Below are 23119 nucleotides of genomic sequence, written 5' to 3'. Positions count from 1 at the left end.
TTACGTTACGCCGCCGCAAGTTTTTCAGGCAAGTGCTTTATTCACAAAGCACTTGCGTGTAAAGTTGCGGCAGCGTAACGTAAATCACCCTGCGGAATTCAAATTCGGCGGGTAGGGGGCGTGTATCATTTAAATGATGCGCGCCCCCGTGCCGAACGAACTGCGCATGTGCCGTCCCTAAAATATCTCAGCGTGCATTTCTCTAAATGACATCGCAAGGACGTCATTGGTTTTGACGTGGACGTAAATTACGTCCAGCACCATTCACGGACGACTTACGCAAACTACATAATTTTATAAATTTTCGACGCGGGAACGACGGCCATACTTAACATTGACTGCGCCTCATAGACCCAGGGGCAACTTTACGCCGGGAAAAGCCTAACGTAAACGTTGTAACTTTACTGCGTCGGCCACGCGTACGTTCGGGAATTTGCGTATCTAGCTAATTTGCATACTCGACTGGGAAATCGACGAAAGAGCCACCTAGCGGACAAAAAAAATTGCAGTTAAGATCTGACGGCGTAAGAGGCTTACGCCTGTCGGATATACTGAATATCTATGCGTAACTGATTCTATGAATCAGTCGCATGGATACGACGGCGCTAGGCAGAGATACGACGGCGTATCTGGAGATGCGCCGTCGTATCTCTTTTGTGAATCTGGGCCAATATCACAAGCACAAGACTGTAGGTTTTTGCTGGCTTAAATCAGGTTTGGTCTGCACCCACAGACTGACCACATCAATCACCTTGCAGGTGGACAGACATACAGACAGGGAACTTGGAGCACATGTTACAAACACAATATCACAAGCACAAGACTGTAGGTTTGGCTGGCTTAAATCAGGTTTGGTCTCCACCCACAGACTGACCACATCAATCACCTTACAGGTGGACAGACATACAGACAGGGAACTTGGAGCACATGTTACAAACACAATATCACAAGCACAAGACTGTAGGTTTGGCTGGCTTAAATCAGGTTTGGTCTCCACCCACAGACTGGCCACATCAATCACCTTGCAGGTGGACAGACATACAGACAGGGAACTTGGAGCACATGTTACAAACACAATATCACAAGCACAAGACTGTAGGTTTGGCTGGCTTAAATCAGGTTTGGTCTCCACCCACAGACTGACCACATCAATCACCTTGCAGGTCAAACAAACAGAAAGGGGTGCATCATAGCCAAAAGCAGGATGCTGGAGATGAGACAAGCAGCTGTCAAAGTACAGGACTGTACATGCTCCTGACAGTCGGCTGTTTTAACAAGTACAAGCCGGTAAAACAAAACGACTAAGACACAAGATTAGGATTATATTTGCATTTTTATCAGCTACATATGAAATGTTACAGCTATAAATGTCAGGGCAGGAATATGGCTTCTCACCCCTGTGGAGCATATCTGATGTTCAGTAACATTGAAGGCCATCATGAAGGCCATTTTCTACACTAAGACACCTCGGGGGTTGTGTGGGTTATCCGATGTTTGAGAAGATAGGACTTCTGTGAAAAACATTTCACAGGGCAGAAATCCGTCTTCTCACCCGTATGAGAAGTACTGATGTTTGACATGTTCTGATGTTCAGTAGGATTGGACTTTCATGAAGGGCATTTCCTACACCAAGAAAGCTATGCATCTACTCACATGTGTTAGAACTACAATGTTTGTTAACAATGTTCGTACATTGTTCGTACTTGAGTGAAAATCTTTTCCCGCACTCGGGGCAGGATTACGGCTTCTCACCCGTGTGAGATCTCTGATGTTTATTAAGGTCTGATTTCTGTATAAAAACGTTCCCGCACTCAGCACAGCGATACGGCTTCTCACCCGTGTGAATTCTGTGATGTATTCTAAGATGGGAATTCTGTGTAAAACATTTCCCACACTCGCTGCAGGAATACGGCTTCTCACCCGTGTGAGATCTCTGATGTTTATTAAGGTCCGATTTCTGTAAAAAAACGTTTCCGCACTCAGCACAGGGATACGGCTTCTCACCCGTGGGCATTCTCCGATGTATTTTAAGATGGGAATTCTTTGTAAAACATTTCCCGCACTCAGGGCAGGAATATGCCTTCTCACCTGTGTGAGTTCTTTTATGTTTTACAAGGCCTTTTCTTTCTCTAAAACACTTTCCACACTCTGGACAGGAATGTGCCTTCTCACCCGTGTGAATTCTTTGATGTCTTACAAGATCTGATTTTTCTGCAAAACATTTTCCGCACTCGGGACAGGAATGTGGCTTTTCCCCCGTGTGAGACTTCTGATGTGTAATAAGATGGGCCTTCTGTGAAAAAGATTTCCCGCACTCAGAACAGAAATGTGCCTTCTCACCCGTGTGAGTCCTTTGATGTTTTGCAAGGTTTGATTTTGCTGAAAAATATTTTCCACACTCGGGGCAGGGAAACGGCTTCTCCCCCGTATGAGATCTTTGATGTATATTAAAGTGAAACTTGAGTGAAAAACATTTGCCGCACTCAAGACAGAAATATGGCTTCGGCTTCTCATCTGTGTGAAACCTATAATGTGTATTAAGGAGGGACTTGAAAGAAAAACATTTCCCACACTCAAGGCAAGAATACGGCTTCTCCCCCGTGTGAGTTTTTTGATGTACAATAAAGGCCGATTTATGTGAAAAACATTTCCCGCACACAGGGCAAGAATACGGCTTCTCCCCTGTGTGAGATCTTTGATGTGTAAGAAGATACGAGTTCCGTGAAAAATATTTCCCACACTCAGAACAGGAATGTGCCTTCTCACCCGTGTGAGTTCTTTGATGTTTTACAAGATCTGATTTTTCTGTAAAACATTTTCCGCACTCGGGACAGGAATGTGGCTTTTCACCCGTGTGAGACTTCTGATGTGTAATAAGATGGGCCTTCTGTGAAAAACATTTCCCGCACTCAGGACAGGGAAATGGCTTCTCACCCGTGTGAGTCCTTAGATGTTTTGCAAGGCTTGATTTTGCTGAAAAATATTTTCCACACTCGGGGCAGGGAAATGGCTTCTCCCCCGTGTGAGATCTCTGATGTATATCAAGGGAAGACTTGAGTGGAAAACATTTTCCGCACTCAAGACAGAAATATGGCTTCTCACCTGTGTGAGATCTGTGATGTACAATAAGGGACGATTTATGTGAAAAACATTTCCCACACTTGGTACAGGAATGGAACTTCTCAGCTCTGTGAGATCTCTGATGTACAGGAGGACTTAATTCAGAGCAAAAACTTTCCCCACATTCAGGACGGGGAAATGTCTTCTCCCCCTGAATCCCGACACCATCCCCCACAGTACGAGGTTGCTCGGAGTCGGAGGGATTCCATGGTCTCTCCACACTGTGAAGTCCTCCATCCATAGTGGAGCTCATTGTCTTTTCTCCTCCACAATCTCCTGTGATGTCCTCATCTTCCATTTTACAACCTGGAGATAAAGTGAGACGATCCTTTGAGGGTTTCTCCATGGCGTGTCCTGGAAAAATAGAAAAACATCATCAATAGATATGAGAGGGTTAGTTCACTTCCATCAAGATTCCATCTGGATCAGGTAGATATGAGTGAGGAGATGTTCTCTGTGGAGGTCCCAACCAGCTGGGACTCTTCCCCCCATCAAAGAACCTTTGGTCCTCCTCCCAGATCACCTAAGAAAGGCTCAATCTGTGTTATCATATCTGTGCTACTGTAACTAGGAGTGACACACAACCCAATACTGCCAGCTGAACCCCAGGAGGGGCATCAGTACAGGGAGGGGACCATTATCAACCTATTATTGGCTGACATCACTCCTCCCACCCTACTCTGGACCAATCAGTGAGCAGTAACAAAGCAGAGATAAGAGAAGAATATATTATGGGTCACCTGTACTGATCTCTGTAGGAGTGTCCTCCTCTATGAATGTCCTCGTCATTCCAGCCTCCTCCGTATATTGCTGATCATCCCTCACATACGTCTCTTCTGCGTCACCCTCAACTTTCATGTTCATCAGATCTTCACCCTAAACCAACATAATGGCAGAAAATAACATCTGTAACATAGAAGTATTTATGATCCACACATCATCTCCACATGTCAGAGTGTTCAATCACTTTATGTTCCCGACCCTCAACTCCACCTACCTGATGATGGTGGGGGATGGTGTGACCTTCCTGTGTGGAATCCCGGGAATACAGAGGAGGGGGACATCTCTCTGGTGGGTTCCCATTACTGGATCCATCTGTAGGAAACACACACACTGACTGAATACATTGTTTCTATGTGTTTATCAGATGATGGGGGGTCTAGGTGGAGCCTCCGTACTGCTCTCTCCTTTACAATAAAGTCTCCTCTTACCCGGTGATGTGAGGGGCGGCTGATTCTCCATCATGACGTCCTTGTAGAGATCCTTGTGTCCTTCTAAATACTCCCACTCCTCCATGGAGAAATAGACAGTGACATCCTGACACCTTATAGGAACCTGACACACACAATGATACAGTCACCATCCAGACACACCCCTTGTCTGTTACTGGATAATGTCCCAGAATTCCCAGAATCCTCCTCACCTCTCCTGTCAGCAGCTCCATCATCTTCTTGGTGACTTCTAGAATCTTCTCCATGTTGTGTCTCTCGGGTTTTAGGGAGTCACATGGAGGCACTGTGATGGTCATATGATCACCTGACTTCACAAGAGGAAATCTCTGTATTGGAGAACCAATAGGAATATCATGTTAGATAACCCAGAATCCTCCTCACCTCTCCGGTCAGGTCTGTGTTTTATTACTAGAGATAAGAGTGATGTCATGTGATCTCCCAGAATCCTCCTCACCTCTCCAGGCAGGTCTGTGTTATATTAATAGAGATAAGAGTAATGTCATGTGACCTCCCAGAATCCTCCTCACCTCTCCGGTCAGGTCTGTGTTTTATTAATAGACATAAGAGTGATGTCATGTGATCTCCCAGAATCCTCCTCACCTCTCCAGGCAGGTCTGTGTTTTATTAATAGAGATAAGAGTGATGTCATGTGACCTCCCAGAATCCTCCTCACCTCTCCGGTCAGGTCTGTGTTTTATTAATAGACATAAGAGTGATGTCATGTGATCTCCCAGAATCCTCCTCACCTCTCCAGGCAGGTCTGTGTTTTATTAATAGAGATAAGAGTGATGTCATGTGACCTCCCAGAATCCTCCTCACCTCTCCGGTCAGCAGGTAGATGATCTCCAAGATGAAGTTTAGTATCCTCTCAGTCATGCGACCCCGGTCCTCCTCCATCCTCATTGGTGTGGTCATGTGATCTATGTAGGGTTCTCTGTAGACGGATAGCAGAGAATTATCTGGACTGCATTGGTTGTACAATAATAGGATGGCGATATAAGTAGATAATAAGTGGGCTCCTTCCCAGACTGACTACTACTCTGTCCTCCCTGCAACATTTTCCCTCTACCACTCTTCCCACAATAGTGTCTTCTCTCCCTAAACTCTCATTCCTGTACCCATCGTCTCCACTCTGAAAATATGCCCCTTCCTAACCAATGCCACCTCAAAGCAAATAATTCACTACTGTAACTCCCTTCCATTGGCCGACCTCTACAGAGAGTATCCCCCTTCAGTCTATCATGAATGCTACCAGACTCATCCACCTTACCAACCGCTCAGTGTCCTCCACCCCTCTCTGCCAATCCCTCCACTGGCCTCCATTCAGTGTCCTCCACCCCTCTCTGCCAATCCTTCCACTGTCCTCTATTCAGTGTCCTCCACCCCTCTCTGCCAATCCCTCCACTGGCTTCCATTCAGTGTCCTCCACCCCTCTCTGCCAAGCCCTCCACTGGCTTCCATTCAGTATTCTCCACCCCTCCCTGCCAATCCCTCCACTGACCTCCATTCAGTCCCCCCAATCCCTCCACTGGTCTCCATTCAGTGCCCTCCACCCCTCTCTGACAATCCCTCTGCTGGCTTCCATTCAGCTAATCCCCCCCCAAAAATCTAAATATTAACATACAGAGCTATCTGTAGCTCTGCCTTGAGCTACATCACCAACTTTGTCTCAATAGATCACAAAACCGTCCTCTCCGCTCCTCCCATGACCTCCTGCTCTCTATCTCCCTCATCACCTCATCCCTTGCTCACCTCCAGGACTTCTCTAGAGCCTTTTCCATCCTCTAGAACAGGGGTCTCCAAACTATGGCCCGAGGGCCAGATGTGGCCCTTTACTAGCCTTTATCCGGCCCTTGGGGCACTATTCCTCCCACTGAAACCAACAATGGGCCACTATTTCTTCCACGATACCAACAATAGGATACTATTCCTCCTACTAATAGTGACACTACTCCTACTTCAATTGACCACCAACCCTAAGGCCATATTTATTGTTATTCTTGCCGGGCCAATAACAATTTTCTGCCCCTGCTGGCCACATTCCGGCCCTCCTCAAGTCTAAAAGGACAATAAACTGGCCCTTTGTTTGAAAAGTTTGGAGACCCCTGCTCTAGAACTCCCTATACCCTAATCTGTGTAAATGGAAAATAAGATCCTATTACCGCTTCTGTTGCCAGTTCCAGCGATGTCTCCTCTCTACTTCCTCCCGACTCACCTCTCACCCAGAAATTCCTCTCTGTACTTGACATCACTTCCTGTCTTCCATAGAGACTTCCTGTCTGGCGAGATCTCACCATCTTGTGGAGCTCAGAGGAACTACAACCCCGAGAAACGTCTCGTAGTGTGAGCAATGCCTTTTTTTTGGTGTTTTATATATGTGTTGTACACACCGATCAGCCATAACATTAAGATCACTGATGAATATCATTGATTATCTCATTACAATGGCACCTAAAAGTGTGTTGAATATATTAGGCAGAAAGTGAAACATGTTGTCCATGAAGCTGATGTGTTGAAAGCAGCAAAATGATCGCAAGAGATATGCACAATGGAAAACTGTATTTTGTTTAATTTCAGTTTCATCATAGAATGATTTGTTTTCCAAATTTGTTTCATATATTCGTGATTTTCAAAAAGATTCAAAATTAATATTCGTCTTCTAGGAGAAGAAAGTCTTTAAAGAACTCCAAATGTCCACACGAGACGTAAAACCTTAATCTGTTAGGGCCAGATTCAGAGAAGAGATACGACGGCGTATCTCTTGTCTTATCTATGCGGCTGATTCATAGAATCAGTTCCGCATAGATATCCCTAAGATCCGACAGGTGTAATTGACTTACACTGTCGGATCTTAGGATGCAATACTTTGGCCGCCGCTGGGTGGAGTTCGCGTCGTTTTCCTGCGTCGGGTATGCGAATGAGCATTTACGGCGATCCACGACGGTTTTCGCGTTTGTTACGTCGTCGCTAGTAATTTGTTCCCGTCGCAAAGTTACACCTGCTTTAACATGGCTTAACTTTAGTCGAGCCATGTTAAAGTATGGCCGTCGTTCCCGGGTCAAATTTCAATTTTTTTTTGTTTTGGTGTAAGACGTCCGGGAATACGAATGGACGCTACGCACGTCGCCGTTCTAAAAAATGACGTCACATCGCGCAAAGCACGGCGGGAATTTCTAAACTGAGCATGCGCAGTACGTCCGGCGCGGGAGCGCGCCTAATTTAAATGGTACACGCCCCATTTGAATTGGGCGGGCTTGCGCCGGACGTGTTTACGATACACCGCCGCAAGTTTACAGGTAAGTGCTTTGTGGATCAGGCACTTACACTGAAAACTTGCGGCGGTGTAGCGTAAACGGGTTACGTTGCGCCGCGGCAAAATTTACCTGAATCTGGCCCTTAGGTTTTCTTTTTTATAAATTCTTTGTTTATTTCAAGAATTACTTTACAGGATAATACATTACAGTTCATTCACTTAAGTATACTTTATCAGAGATTTAAGAGAGCGATGGCAAGAAAAAAAAAAAACACCGTCCCCCCTTCCTCCTTCCACTTCCGTCCTGGTTTCGTAATACTTCTCATTTTCCTCTCTTTCTTTCTATCTCTTGTTGCCCACCCCTCCCCCCACCCGTACCCAAATAAAAAATAAATAAAAAATTAAGGTACATGTTGGCTATTTACGGAAAACTGGTGACGTGCCTTATGTGCCATGGGAAGTTTTTCACCAGACGTCAATCATCTAAGCTCTCAATAGGAACGCCCAGTCCCGCGGGAATCAGAACCCGGAAGCCTGGGCGAAAATAACAATTAAACGGTATGTACGAAGGAAAAAAAAATACCAGCATACTTTACATGTCGTTAGTATGCTGGATGTAATGTTGGATAATTGTTTTAGGGTGAACCTCCACTTTAAGTAGCTTCCTCTAGTAGATGGACAGCTTGGGATCTCTTTGCAGTTGTAGGCCACAGCCAGGATAGCTGGGTCTACTTGATAAAAAGGAAGCCTCTGTCCAATGTGGCCCTGAGACTGAAAATCACAATGACACGTAGCTCGCGCCCGGATGGCCACGAGGCGAAGAACCCCAAAAATTTGCGTCTGCACCTTAAGTACCCTTCCCCAGCATGCCCAGCAGGGAGACCACTTCCACTAGGTTCCCGAGAAAAGACACTCAATACACCGTAGCCTGCCCGTGTTCCAACATTGGCCTGTGGTGGTATCGCCACCTACAGGCAACAGTGGGAAAATCCTTTCAGGCACAGCCACAGCCAGAACAGAGGCTGATTTAGCATAAATCATTCAAATCGGAGCCAACTATCGGCCCAGACACCCACTAAATTTAGCATAGCGCCTGATCAATGGGAGCAGGGCACTACATTATTATAATACAGGAATTATAAAGCGCCAACTGTTCACGTATAACTTAACAAAATTAGGGCAGACAGTACCGTTACATTATTTTGGTACATGAGGAATCAGAGGGCCCTTCTCATTAGAGCTTTCAATCTAAGAGGGAGGGTCAATTGATATGAAAGGTAATAGCTATGGGGGATGAGCTGATGGAGAAAGTAAAATGGTGTATTAGTTAGAAGCAGGATAGGCTTCTTTAAAGAGAAGGTTTTCAGGGATCGTCTAAATATGGATAGATTAGGGGACAGTCAAAAAGATTGGGGTAGGGAGTTCCAAAGGATGGGAGAAGCTCTGGAGAAGTCTTGGAGGCTAGCATGAGAGGAGGTGACAAGGGAGCTAGAGAGCAGGAGGTCTTGGGAGGGCCGAAGAGAGCGGTACTTGTACTCAGTCTTGAAAATATGGTATTGGTGCAACCCTACTCTGTAAACGTCTGCCTATACGGATGGCATCTTGCATGGCTTCATTCAACGACTTTGGTTCAGCGTATTGTACCAAGGAGTACTTGATGAAGTCTGATAAAAGCCCCAACCTGAAGTGGCTTTTTAGAGCTGGGTCATTCCACCCTGAGTCAGGTGCCCAATAAGAAATCAGAACAGTGCTGTTCAGCGGTGTGTTTACCCTGATGTAGTGACCTAACGTTAGTTTCTGCAAGGTCAGTGGGTAAGGTCAGGATCATCAGAGAGTAAACCCAGGGCCTTGAAAAATGCTTTGACTGACCCTCTGGCTGGGTCATCTGCGGGGGGAAACTAAAAGCCAAAGACTGGGGATCCCCCTGCAACCATGTAATAATCAGGTCAACCAGCTGTGCTTCAGAACCAGAGGAGCGTGGCCTAAGCTTAAAGTATAGCATACAAATGTTTTTAAAGTTGAAAAACATATAGGGGGTCACCAGAAAAACGGTCAGGTGGGTTAACCTTGGGCTCTGGTTCCTGCATTACTGCTGGAGGTGTGTTTACATGCACAGGCAATTCCTGGACTTGCTGTGTGAAGCCTCGTACACACAACCAGTTTTCCCGACAGGAAAACTGCCAGGAAAGCATCCCGGCCGTGTGTATGCTCCCTAGCAGTTTTCCCATCAGGAAAACAGCCGAGAATCCCAACGGGAAAATAGAGAACCCTGATCTCTATTTTCTCGTCAGGTTTCCTGCCGAGAAAACCGGTCGTCTGTATGCTTGCCTGTCCGAAGGTAAACACGCGCATACTCCATAAGCCTTCGACGCATGCGCGGTAGCATACAAGGCATAGTGTAGGGTGTAGCAAGATGGCGGCGACGGTATCGAATGTGACGTGCGCCGGCTTGTCGTACTCGATGACATCACCGCTTTCTTGCCATTCAAAAGAACGGCGGTTCTTTTGAATGGCCGTCTGTATGCACGGCTTGGCAAGAAAAGCTTGCCAGGAATCCCGTCAGGAAAACCGACTGTTTTTTTTCTGATGGGATTCCCGGCTGTGTGTACAGGGCCTCAGTTTGCAAAGCTCCTCAGCAAATGAAACGAGTCTGAGTACAATTTATCTTCACAGAATATTTTTCATTATAAAGGATTGTGTCACGCTTTCCTTAACGCAGGTGGCAAGAGAATATAGCTGGCTTCTGTGTTCTTCACCTATAGCAGCCCCTTTACCATAAGGCAAGCAGGTCAACTGGTACTCAATTGCCCCCAGGACTTATACACAATGCTATAGTGCCTGGCCACCACGCCAGGGTATGTGTGAAAACAGGCACTTGCGGTTGGCAGACAGGCAGTGTGGTTCAACGACAGTCCAGGTACAAGGCAGGCAGGGTTCAGCCTAGTCAGGTTCCAATCCGTAGTCAAAAGGCAGGCGGAGTTCAGAGAGTAGTCAATATCCGATCCAAGGTCATAAACAGGCAAATCCAATCAGCAGAGCAGGACAGACAAACAGGGAGCTTGGCGCACATGTTACAAATGCAATATCACAAGCATGAGACTGCAGGCTTGACTGGCTTAAAGGAGTTCTCTGAGCTAAAACTTTTAACCCCCGCTGTGCCCGGGCTGTAAAACTATACAAAATAAACCTTCACTTACCTGCCTACGATCCCCCGTTGTTCCGATATCGCCGTCCCGTTCTCCGGTCCCGGTCTCTTCCACTTCCTGGGGGTCGGTGACTCACAGTGCGCTCAGCCTATCAGCGGCCGCGACGGGACATTGCTGCGGCCGCTGATAGGCTGAGCGCTCTGTGAGTTACTGACCCCCAGGAAGTGGAAGAGACCGGGACCGGAGAACGGGACGGCGATATCGGAACAACGGGGGATCGTAGGCAGGTAAGTGAAGGTTTATTTTGTATAGTTTTACAGCCCGGGCACAGCGGGGGTTAAAAGTTTTAGCTCAGAGAACTCCTTTAAATCAGGTTTGGTCTCCACCTAAAGACTGACCAAATCAATCACCTTGCAGGTGGACAGACAGGGAACTTGGACCACATGTTACAAACACGAGCCTGTAGGCTTGGCTGGCTTAAATCAGGTTTGGTCTCCACCCACAGACCAGCCATATCAATCACCTTGCAGGTGGACCGGCAGGGAACAAGGCAGGCAAGGATCAGAATGGTCAGGGTCCAGTCCATAGTCAAAAGGCAGACAGAGTTCAGAGAGTAGCTGCTATCCGATCGGAGGTCGTAAACAGGGAAATCCAATCCACAGAGCAGACAAAGAGGGAGCTTGGAGCACATGTTACAAACACAATATCACAAGCACAAGACTGTAGGTTTGGCTGGCTTAAATCAGGTTTGGTCTCCACCCACAGACTGACCACATCAATCACCTTGCAGGTCGGACAAACAGAAAGGGGTGCATCATAGCCAAAAGCAGGATGCTGGAGATGAGACAAGCAGCTGTCAAAGTACAGGACTGTACATGCTCCTGACAGTCGGCTGTTTTAACAAGTACAAGCCGGTAAAACAAAACGACTAAGACACAAGATTAGGATTATATTTGCATTTTTATCAGCTACATATGAAATGTTACAGCTATAAATGTCAGGGCAGGAATATGGCTTCTCACCCCTGTGGAGCATATCTGATGTTCAGTAACATTGAAGGCCTTCATGAAGGCCATTTTCTACACTTATGCCGCATACACACGACCATTTTTAATGTTCTAGAAAAAACAAAGGCCCAGATTCTCGTATCTGGGCGTAAAACTATGCGGGCGTAACGTATCTCGTTTACGTTACGCCGCCGCAAGTTTTACGGGCAAGTGCTTGATTCACAAAGAACTTGCCTGTAAAGTTGCGGCGGCGTAGCGTAAATCCTCCGGCGCAAGCCCGCCTAATTCAAATGATCCGGGTAGGGGGCGTGGATCATTTAAATTAGGCGCGTTCCCGCGCCGATCGTACTGCGCATGCGCTGTCCCTAAAATTTCCCGTGTGCATTGCGCTAAATGACGTCGCAAGGACGTCATTGGTTTCGACGTTAACGTAAATGGCGTCCAGCGCCATTCACGGACAACTCACGCAAACAACGTAAATTTTTCAATTTCAACGCGGGAACGACGACCATACTTAACATTGGTTGCCCCTCATATAGCAGGGGCAACTTTACGTGTCGCAAAAGATACGGAAACGTCGTAACTTCACTGCGTCGACCGCGCGTACGTTCGGGAATTTCGCGTAAATAGCTCATTTGCATAGCCGACGGGGAAAACGACGGAGGCGACACCTAGCGGCGGAAAAAAAAATTGCACTTAAAGATCTGACAGCGTAAGAGCCTTACGCCTGTCAGATCTAATGGATATCTATGCGTAACATTCTAAGAATCAGTCGCATAGATACCCTGGGCCAAATTAGGACTTACGACGGCGCAAATGGCGTTGCGCCGTCGTAAGCCCTTTGAGAATCTGGGCCAAAGTTTTTTTTCGACGTTACACCGCCGCAAGTTTTCAGTTTTAGTGCCCGATCCACAAAGCACTTACCTGGAAACTTGCGGCGGTGTATCGTAAAGACGTCCGGCGCAAGGCGGGCCAATTCAAATGGGCGTGTGCCATTTAAATTAGGCGCGCTCCCGCGCCGGACCTACTGCGCATGCTCCGTTTCGCAATTCCCGTCGTGCTTTGCGCACAGTGACGTCATTTTTTCGAACGGCGACGCACGTAGCGTAATTCCGTATTCCCGGACGGCTTACGCAAACGACGTTCATTTTTAAATTTCGACGCGGGAACGACGGCCATACTTTAGACAGCAATACGATTGCTGACTAAAGTTAAGGCACCCAAAACGACGACTAACTTTGCGACGGGAAACTAGACTAGCGGCGATGTAGCGAACGCGAAAAACCGTTGTGGATCGCCGTAACTCCTAATTTGCATACCCGACGCTGGTTTACGACGCAAACTCCCCCCAGCGGCGGCCGCGGTATTGCATCCTAAGATCCGACAGCGTAAAACAATTACACCTGTCGGATCTTAGGGGTATCTATGCGTAACTGATTCTATGAATCAGTCGCATAGATACTCATCTGAGATACGATGGCGTATCTCCTTTGTGAATCTGGCCCTAATACACCGCAATGGTTGTGTGGGTTATCTGATGTTTGAGAAGATAGGACTTCTGTGAAAAACATTTCCCGCGCTCAAGGCAGAAATACGTCTTCTCACCCGTATGAGAAGTACTGATGTTTTACAAGTTCTGATGTTCAGTAGGATTGGACTTTCATGAAGGGCATTTTCTACACCAAGAAAGCTACAGTACACATCTACTCCCCTGTGTGAGACTTACAGTGTCTGTTAAAATCGTACTTGAGTGAAAAACATTTCCCGCACTCGGGGCAGGAATACGGCTTCTCACCCGTGTGGGATCTCTGGTGTTTAACAAGGTCCGATCTCTGTAGAAAACCTTTCCCGCACTCAGCACAGGGATACGGCTTCTCACCCGTGTGAATCCTCCGATGTATTTTAAGATGGGAATTCTGTGAAAAACATTTCCCGCACTCAGGGCAGGAATATGCTTTCTCGCCCGTGTGAGTTGTTCGATGTTGTAGAAGGCCGGCTTTTTGCGAAAAACATTTTCCGCACTCCAGACAGGAATATGGTTTTTCACCCGTGTGAGTCCTCTGATGTGTATTAAGATGGTGCTTCTGTGCAAAACATTTCCCGCACTCAGGGCAGGAATATGCCTTCTCACCTGTGTGAGTTCTTTTATGTTTTACAAGGCCTTTTCTTTCTCTAAAACACTTTCCACACTCAGGACAGGAATGTGGTTTCTCACCCGTGTGAGACCTCAGATGTTTGTTAAGATGGGTCTTGATAGAAAAACATTTCTCGCACACAGGGCAAGAATACGGCTTCTCCCCCGTGTGAGATCTTTGATGTGTGAGAAGATACGAGTTCCGTGAAAAATATTTTCCACACTCAGAACAGAAATGTGCCTTCTCACCCGTGTGAGTTCTTTGATGTTTTACAAGATCTGATTTTTCTGTAAAACATTTTCCGCACTCGGGACAGGAATGTGGCTTTTCACCCGTGTGAGACTTCTGATGTGTAATAAGATGGGCCTTCTGTGAAAAACATTTCCCGCACTCAGGGCAGGAAAATGCCTTCTCACCCGTGTGAGTCCTTTGATGTTTTGCAAGGTTTGATTTTATTGAAAAATATTTTCCACACTCGGGGCAGGGAAACGGCTTCTCCCCCGTGTGAGATCTCTGATGTGTATTAAGGTGAGACTTGAGTGGAAAACATTTTCCGCACTCAAGACAGAAATATGGCTTCTCACCTGTGTGAAACCTATAATGTGTATTAAGGTGGGACTTGAGAGAAAAACATTTCCCACACTCAAGGCAAGAATACGGCTTCTCCCCCGTGTGAGATCTTTGATGTACAATAAGGGCCGATTTCTGTGAAAAACATTTCCCGCACTTGGTACAGGAATGAAACTTCTCAGCTCTGTGAGATCTCTGATGTACAGGAGGACTTAATTCAGAGCAAAAACTTTCCCCACATTCAGGATAGAAATAATTCTCCTCCCCCTGAATCCCGGCCCCACCCCTCACAGTACGAGGTTGCTCGGAGTCAGAGGAATTCAATGGTCTATCCACACTGTGAAGTCCTCCATCCATAGTGGAGCTCATTGTCTTTTCTCCTCCACAATCTCCTGTGATGTCCTCATCTTCCATTTTACAAGCTGGAGATAAAGTGAGACGATCCTTTGAGGGTTTCTCCATGGCGTGTCCTGGAAAAACATAAAAACATCATCAATGTATCTGAGAGGGTTAGTTCACTTCCATCAAGATTCCATCTGTATCAGGTAGATATGAGTGAGGAGATGTTCTCTGTGGAGGTCCCAACCAGCTGGGACTCTTCCCCCCATCAAAGAACCTTTGGTCCTCCTCCCAGATCACTTCTACATTTACACAGCCTTGTCAGAAGAGCAGGAACCAATGGGGACTGGGAGGGGCGTGCTCTTTACACAACCACAAGCCTAGGCACTGGGTCATGTGACCTCTGATCAACAAGAGGGTCAAAGTTCAGATTTGCAGCCCCTTTACCATAAAACAAGTGACCACAGGCCTAGGCTTCTGGTGATATGCAGCACTGGAGGAAGTCTTCTGGAAGAAGAGGGACCAACCTAAGAAAGACTCAATCTGTGTTATCATATCTGTGCTACTGTAACTAGGAGTGACACACAACCTAATACTGCCAGCTGAACCCCAGGACAGGTATCACTACAGGGAGGTGACCATTATCAACCTATTATTGGCTGACATCACTCAGCTCCTGTCCTACTCTGGACCAAGCAGTAACAGAGCAGAGATAAGAGAAGAATATATTATGGGTCACCTGTGCTGATCTCTGTAGGAGTGTCCTCCTCTATGAATGTCCTCGTCATTCCAGCCTCCTCCGTATATTGCTGATCATCCCTCACATACGTCTCTTCTTCCTCATTCTCAACTTTTATGATGATCAGATCTTCACCCTAAACCAACAGAATGGCAGAAAATAACATCTGTAACATAGAAGTATTTATGATGTGAGATCACATAGAAAATATCATCTTGTAGAGTCCACACATCGTCTCCACATGTCAGAGTGTTCAATCACTTTATGTTCCCGACCCTCAACTCCACCTACCTGATGATGGTGGGGGATGATGTGACCTTCCTGTGTGGAATCCCGGGAATTCAGAGGACGGGGACATCTCTCTGGTGGGTTTCTGTAGCTGGACGACTCCTCCATGGTGTCCTGGTACAGATCTTTGTGTTCTTCCTCCATCACCCCATCCTCCTCTTTTATCTCTTCTTTAACATCAACTCTAAAATCACTCAGGTTTCCACTCTAAATATATAATAAAAATACATCAATTGTAACAATGCAGATAATGTACAGATCCTCATACCAACTGTCATGGAAGGCGTTCCAGCAGTATGACTGTAACAGAATGACCCGTGACACCCAGAGACTTTGGAAGGATGAGGGGTACTCCTGTGCCAGCGTCACTAATAACTGAATGAATGAATGACTTGTATAGCGCAACGCATGCGAACTGAATCGCCTCTGGGCGCTTTTTCCAGCCAGAATCTGCTTGGCTGGTGCGGTCATTTTTACCCCGTAGGATCATGACACGCTAGGGACACACAGTCATACACACATATATACATATATACTGGGCCAATTTGGACGAGATCCAATTTACCTACCAGCATGTCTTTGGAGTGTGGGAGGAAACCGGAGTACCCGGAGGAAACCCACGCAGACACAGGGAGAACATGCAAACTCCAGGCAGATGGTGTCGTGGTTGGGATTCGAACCAGCGAACCTTTTGCTGCTAGGCGAAAGTGCTACTCACTGCACCACTGTGCTGCCCATGAGGTCTAGGGTCATCCTGTGCCCCTTTTGGGCATAGGGTGACTGATAACTGATAATTCATATTGCAGGATATCTTGAGATATTACAAGTGGTTATTCTGACCCCACCAGGTCAGTGGAGTGTTTTCATTCAATGTGAGGACACATGCTTTTGAGATGTTAATTGCGTCTGCTCCTAGACATTCCATTGTGAGATGCTAACTAAGTCGTAAAAGTCAGATGTCTAGATTTTAGGTGTTAATTCAGCCTGGCTCCTAGACCTTTCATTATGTATGCCAATACTGTTTTATGCGTGAAATGTACTTGTCAACTGTAGTAATTATGTCAGATCGGTGCCAAAACGTCTGACATAGAAATGTGTATTATGCAGGTGAATCACTTATTGTCGGAGATGGAATGTCTGGTGGATAATTAGCTCAACTGGATGTCATTGTCTAAAAGAATGTGATTGAAGCCCCCCCATTGTGTGATGTGTGGGTGGAAAGTGCCTTTGTCCCTGTGATTAACTGTAACTGCATAAAAAGCTGAGAGTGTACCATTAAAGTTAGTTCATACATTTTGAAACCAGTAACAGAGCGCATGTCTCGTTATTCTGGGAAATGAGATGTCCGATGTCTGCTGGCTTGTCGGATAAGCTGTCCTGGGGCGATGGAATGGGAATATCGTAAACGATGGTGACCGTTACAATGACAATCAGTAACAATGGCAGAAGGATCCAGTCCCGGCGTTCGCGAGCGTGTGCATGCGCGCATCGGTGCGTACGGCGGCGGCGTGCGTGGTGACGGCGTTTGGCGCCAAGACACGCTATTTAAAGCAGCCTAGTTCCTCACTATCTTGCTGTCCAGTCTACAGCGTATCCCTGGAGTATCCTGCACCTGTGTACCTGTTCGTATCCTGATTACCTGACCCGGCTTCCTCTGACCTCTCCTGCCTGCAACCTGCCCCTGACCCACGGCTACGTCTGACCACCGCACCTGCTCAGCCCCTGGATCTGTTCTCTGCCCGCCTGTTATACCTACCCAGCCTGAACTTTGACCACCCCTTTGGACTTTGTTCTGGCTTCTGATCTGCCCGCCTGTGTTTGACCCGGTCTGCCTCACCTGCTTGATTCCTGTCCCACAAGTGCCGCACATCTACTCCAGCTTGCCGTTGGCATCCTGCCAGGACCTTGGTGCACCTTCCTGCTGCCGCATCCAGCCCGATACTCAGCTTACCACCAGGCGCTTGTGCCCCTCTAAACTCTCGACCCCCTGCTCTGAGTCAGAGGCTTACGAGAGGCCGCTCCCTGCACGTTGGGCTCCACTACCAGGTACGTGACACCAACAGTGATTGTTAATCATTTACCTGATCAGGTTTTGAATAGTTGTGATCTTCTTCTGGTGTGGAATCCCAGGAATACAGAGGACCGGAACATCTCTCTGGTGGGTTCCCATTACTGGATCCATCTGTAGGAAACACACACACTGACTGAATACATTGTTTCTATGTGTTTATCAGATGATGGGGGATCTAGGTGGAGCCTCCGTACTGCTCTCTGAATATATTATGGGTCACCTGTGCTGATCTCTGTAGGAGTGTCCTCCTCTATGAATGTCCTCGTCATTCCAGCCTCCTCCGTATATTGCTGATCATCCCTCACATACGTCTCTTCTACTTCACCCTCAACTTTAATGCTATTCAGATCTTCACTCTAAACCAAGTAAATTATAGAAAATATCTTGTAGGATCCATACATCATCTCCACAAGTCACTTTCATATCCTAAATGCTCAGTCCCACCAACCTGATCTTCCGGTGTGAAATCCCGGGTATACAGAGGACGGGGACATCTCTCTGGTGGGTTCCCATTACTGGAGCCATCTGTAGGAAACACACACACTGATGCACAGAGAGCAAGGCCCACATTACGCCGCCGTAGAGTAACCAATGTACGCTACGCCAACGCAGCGCAGAGAGGCAAGTATTGAATTCAGCAAGCCAGTGCTCCCAACGCTGCGCCAGTGTGGCGTGGGTTTCGAAGGCGTAGGACATGTACGTACAGACATGTACATATCACGAACTGTGCATGTGCACACCCCCCTGCGCCTGCCCACAACCACGCCGGCACAACTGCCTAAGCTACGCCAGATCACTGCGTACGGCGTGAACGTAACCTACGCCCAGCCAGACACACGTCCAACGTAAAATACGCCGGCTTGTGTTCCCTGGTGCAGACCTGAGCATGTCTGCTGCTGGGTTGCACCTCCCTTATGGGGAATAACTTTACGCCAGACGTACAACTTGCGCGCACTTCGTGTAGCATGCGCCGGGCAAACGCAGGTTCGTGAATCGCCATATTTCCCTCATTTGCATGTTTGAATGGCTAATCAATGGAAGCGGCACTATGCGCCCAGCTTAAATGTGCGCCCACCCTATGCCGGCGTAAGCAAGTTACGTCGGCAGGGTGTAGCCTGTTTTTAGGCGCATATCTGTTCGTAGGTCTGGCGCACAGATACGGTGGCGCACATTTGCACTTACGTCGGCGTAACTTGTTATACGTCGGTGTAAGTGCTTTGTGAATCTGGGCCCAAGTTTCTATGTGTTTATCAGATGATGGGGGATCTAGGTGGAGCCTCCGTACTGCTCTCTCCTTTACAATAAAGTCTCCTCTTACCCGGTGATGTGAGGGGCGGCTGATTGTCCATCATGACGTCCTTGTAGAGATCCTTGTGTCCTTCTAAATACTCCCACTCCTCCATGGAGAAATAGCCAGTGACATCCTGACACCTTATAGGAACCTGTCACACACAATGATACAGTCACCATCCAGACACACCCCTTGTCTGTTACTGGATAATGTCCCAGAATTCCCAGAATCCTCCTCACCTCTCCTGTCAGCAGCTCCATCATCTTCTTGGTGACTTCTAGAATCTTCTCCATGTTGTGTCTCTCAGGTTTTAGGGAGTCACATGGAGGCACTGTGATGGTCACATGATCACCTGACTTCACAAGAGGAAATCTCTGTATTGGAGAACCAATAGGAATATCATGTTAGAATCCCAGAATCCTCCTCACCTCTCCGGTCAGGTCTGTGTTTTATTAATAGAGATAAGAGTGATGTCATGTGACCACCCAGAATCCTCCTCACCTCTCCGGTCAGCAGGTAGATGATCTCCAGGGTGAGGTTTAGTATCTTCTCAGCCATATGACTCCGGTCCTCCGCCATCCTCATTGCTGCATTCATCTATGAAGGTTTCCCTGAAGACAAAACACATTGATAACAGAGAATTATCTGGATTGGTAAACTGCAAACACGGAATGAAAACTAGGATTCTTCTTCTGTCTTATTAAATGGTACCATTTACACCTTTACTCATTCACAGGCATTGAGGTATCAGTGAACCCCCCTCCTTTTCTAAAGGGAGCTTTCAAATTTCTCACAAGTCCCTGCACAAAGACCACCAGAACCACCAGGTTATAGGCAGAAGGTCCTTGTGGCAAAAATAAAAAAAATGGCACAAGGTCCCACCAAAATCCATATCAGACTCTAGGAAAGAGGGAGATGAATATTAGGGCCGGTTGGCAGGAAAGAGGAAGACAAGCATGCAGTCCAATGGCCAGAAAAGAGGAAGACAAGCATGCAGATAGATGGCCAGGAAAGAGGAAAACGAGCATATAGACCAATGACCAGGAAAGAGGAAGACGAGCATGTATACCGATGACCAGGAAAGAGGAAGACGAGCATGCAGATCGATGGCCAGGAAAGAGGGAGACGAGCATGCGGCCTGGTGGCCAGGAAAGAGGGAGACGAGAATGCGGCCTGGTGGCCAGGAAAGATTGAGACGAGCATACAGTCCGATGGCCAGGAAGAGGAAGACGAGAATGCAGTCCAATGGCCAGGAAAGAGAAGACGAGTATGCATCTCGGTGGCCAGGAAGAGGAAGACGAGAATGCAGTCCAATGGCCAGGAAAGAGAAGTCAAGTATGCATCTCGGTGGCCAGGAAAGAGAAGATGAGTATGCATCTCGGTGGCCAGGAAAAAGAAGATGAGTATGCATCTCGGTGGCCAGGAAAAAGAAGATGAGTATGCATCTCGGTGGCCAGGAAAGAGAAGATGAGTATGCATCTCGGTGGCCAGGAAAGAGAAGATGAGTATGCATCTCGGTGGCCAGGAAAGAGAAGATGAGTATGCATCTCGGTGGCCAAGAAAGAGAAGAGGAGTATGCATCTCGGTGGCCAGGAAAGAGAAGATGAGTATGCATCTCGGTGGTCAGGAAAGAGAAGATGAGTATGCATCTCGGTGGCCAGGAAAGAGAAGATGAGTATGCATCTCGGTGGCCAGGAAAGAGAAGATGAGTATGCATCTCGGTGGCCAGGAAATAGAAGATGAGTATGCATTTCGGTGGCCAGGAAAGAGGGAAAGGAGAATGTAGCCCAATTGCCAGGAAAAAGGCAGAGGGGCATATGGTTCATAGGGAAACGAGCACCAGGCTTGATGGCCAGGAAAGAGGAAGATGAGCATGCGGCCCGCTGGCCAGGAAAGAGGGAGACGAGCATGCAGCCCGTTGACCAGGAAAGATTGAGACGAGCATGCGGCCCAGTGGCCAGAAAAGATTGAGACGAGCATGTAGCCCGGTGGCCAGAAAAGATTGAGACGAGCATGTAGCCCGGTGGCCAGGAAAGAGGAAGACAAACATGCGGCCCAGTGGCCAGGAAAGAGAGAGACAGGTATGACCCCTCCCAAGCCATATGCACTCAACATGGGAGGGTACTTTGCCGGGGGACCCCCCGCCTCGCAAAGCACCTTGTCCTCATGTTGATAAGGAAAATGGGCTCTTCCCCACAACCCTGATTCAGTGTTGTGCGATATGATAAAATAATATCCTATTACCTCCTCTGCTGCCAGTTCCAGCAATGTCTCCGAGCTACTCCCTATTTATACCCTACATCACTTCCTGTTTGTACCTGACATCACTTCCTGCCCATTTTCCATAGAGGCTTCATGTCTCGGCATAAGCGAGATCGCCATCTTGTGGAGCTCAGAGGAACTGCAGCCCCCAAGAAACGTCTCGTAGAGTGAACACGGCCTTGTGCTGTGTGTGTGTGTACTGTATATCCTTATAGATGGGGTCATCTCCACTCCCACCAAGAAGGGTGAAGAGAAATATATTAGTCAAACAATAATATCTGCAGCGCTCTAACTCTATTCCATATCCATTCAACAAAAACGATATATAAAATGTGCAAAACTCAGTATGAAAGCTCCTGTATATAGATATAACAAATAAACCACAAAAAAACACCTATACCTAATTTATACTCAGCAGCTAAACACTAATGCCGCATACACACGATCGGTTAAACCGATGAGAATGGTCTGATGGACCGTTTCATCGGTCGAAACCGATCATGTGTGGGCGCCATCAGTAATTTAACCATCGGTTAAAAAAAGCCAACTTGTTTTAAATTTAACGATGGATTCCTAACCGATGGGAAAAAACGATCGTTAGTAGGCACAACCATTGGTTAAAAATCCACGCATGCTCAGAATCAAGTCGACACATGCTTGGAAGCATTGAACTTCGTTTTGTTCAGCACGTCGTTGTGTTTTACATCACCACGTTCTGACAGAACCGTTTTTTTAACCAATGGTGTGTAGGCGCAACGGACCATCAGTGAGCTTCATCGGTTAACCGATGAAAACGGTCCATCGGTCCGTTCTCAACGGATGGACTGATCGTGTGTACGCGGCATTATAGATCCCTTTACATCCATCAGGTTACAAAAAAAAAAAAAAACTGTAAAGCCCTGTACGCACGATCGGTCAAAACCGATGAAAACGGACTGAAGGACCGTTTCATCCGTTAACCGATGAAGCTGACTGATGGTCTGATGTGCCTACACACCATCGGTTAAAAAACCGATCGTGTCAGAACGCGGTGACGTAAAACACACGACGTGCTGAAAAAAACTAAGTTCAATGCTTCCAAGCATGCGTCGACTTGATTATGAGCATGCGCAGCTTTTTGACCGATGCTTTTGCATACTAACGATCGGTTTTGACCTATCGGTTAGGCGTCCATTGGTTAAAGGATAATAACAGTATTGTAGTATATACCCATACATGATAACTCTATATATCTTATATAGATAAAGAAATAAAAACAATATACGAATATAAAAGAAATAGATGAATATAATGAAAGAAAAACAACATTTCAGTGGTCCTAATCATAACACAAAATATTCATTTTAGTACTTCCATCACAGAGCCTGATGGATGTATGCCGGGAAGGAGGGGGGGGGGGTGTCTGCTCTCAGAGAATCCTTGTCCTGTCTTGAGGTAATGGAGTCTGGAAGCCTGACTACTACTGAAGACCTAACCTGAACTCCTTCTCCTTGTAAGCGGGGGCAATAAAAAACTTTAAAAATCCTAACGTGACTGGTGCACTTCCATGTCATGTAACACTCTCTACTGGGATCTACCCTCTTATGTTGACCCAAGAAAGAATCACGATCATGAAAAGTACTCAGCCATGTTGTTGCAAGCACACCAACATGGCTACAGTTACCTT

At 46.9% G+C, this 23119-nt stretch overlaps 2 long non-coding RNA genes and 1 pseudogene across 2 annotated transcripts; all 3 read right to left on the bottom strand.

The window, feature by feature from the left end:
• Positions 1 to 1314: 1314 nt before the first annotated feature.
• Positions 1315 to 14930, bottom strand: LOC120910612 (annotated as a pseudogene).
• Positions 14931 to 18148: 3218 nt separating this feature from the next.
• LOC120909677 lies at positions 18149 to 19248 on the bottom strand. The gene is made up of 3 exons (XR_005741337.1): positions 19219 to 19248; positions 18349 to 18425; positions 18149 to 18256 (listed from the first exon to the last, which is right to left on the bottom strand). It is a non-coding gene; the product is annotated as an uncharacterized LOC120909677 (long non-coding RNA).
• Positions 19249 to 19535: 287 nt separating this feature from the next.
• Positions 19536 to 21593, bottom strand: LOC120909683. Its single transcript, XR_005741344.1, has 3 exons — positions 21436 to 21593; positions 19693 to 19802; positions 19536 to 19565 (listed from the first exon to the last, which is right to left on the bottom strand). It is a non-coding gene; the product is annotated as an uncharacterized LOC120909683 (long non-coding RNA).
• Between the last annotated feature and the right edge of the window lie 1526 nt (positions 21594 to 23119).

The sequence above is a fragment of the Rana temporaria genome, chromosome 8, assembly GCF_905171775.1.
Source record: "Rana temporaria chromosome 8, aRanTem1.1, whole genome shotgun sequence".
NCBI lineage: Eukaryota > Metazoa > Chordata > Amphibia > Anura > Ranidae > Rana > Rana temporaria.
This window is presented reverse-complemented; position numbering and strand designations above follow the sequence as displayed.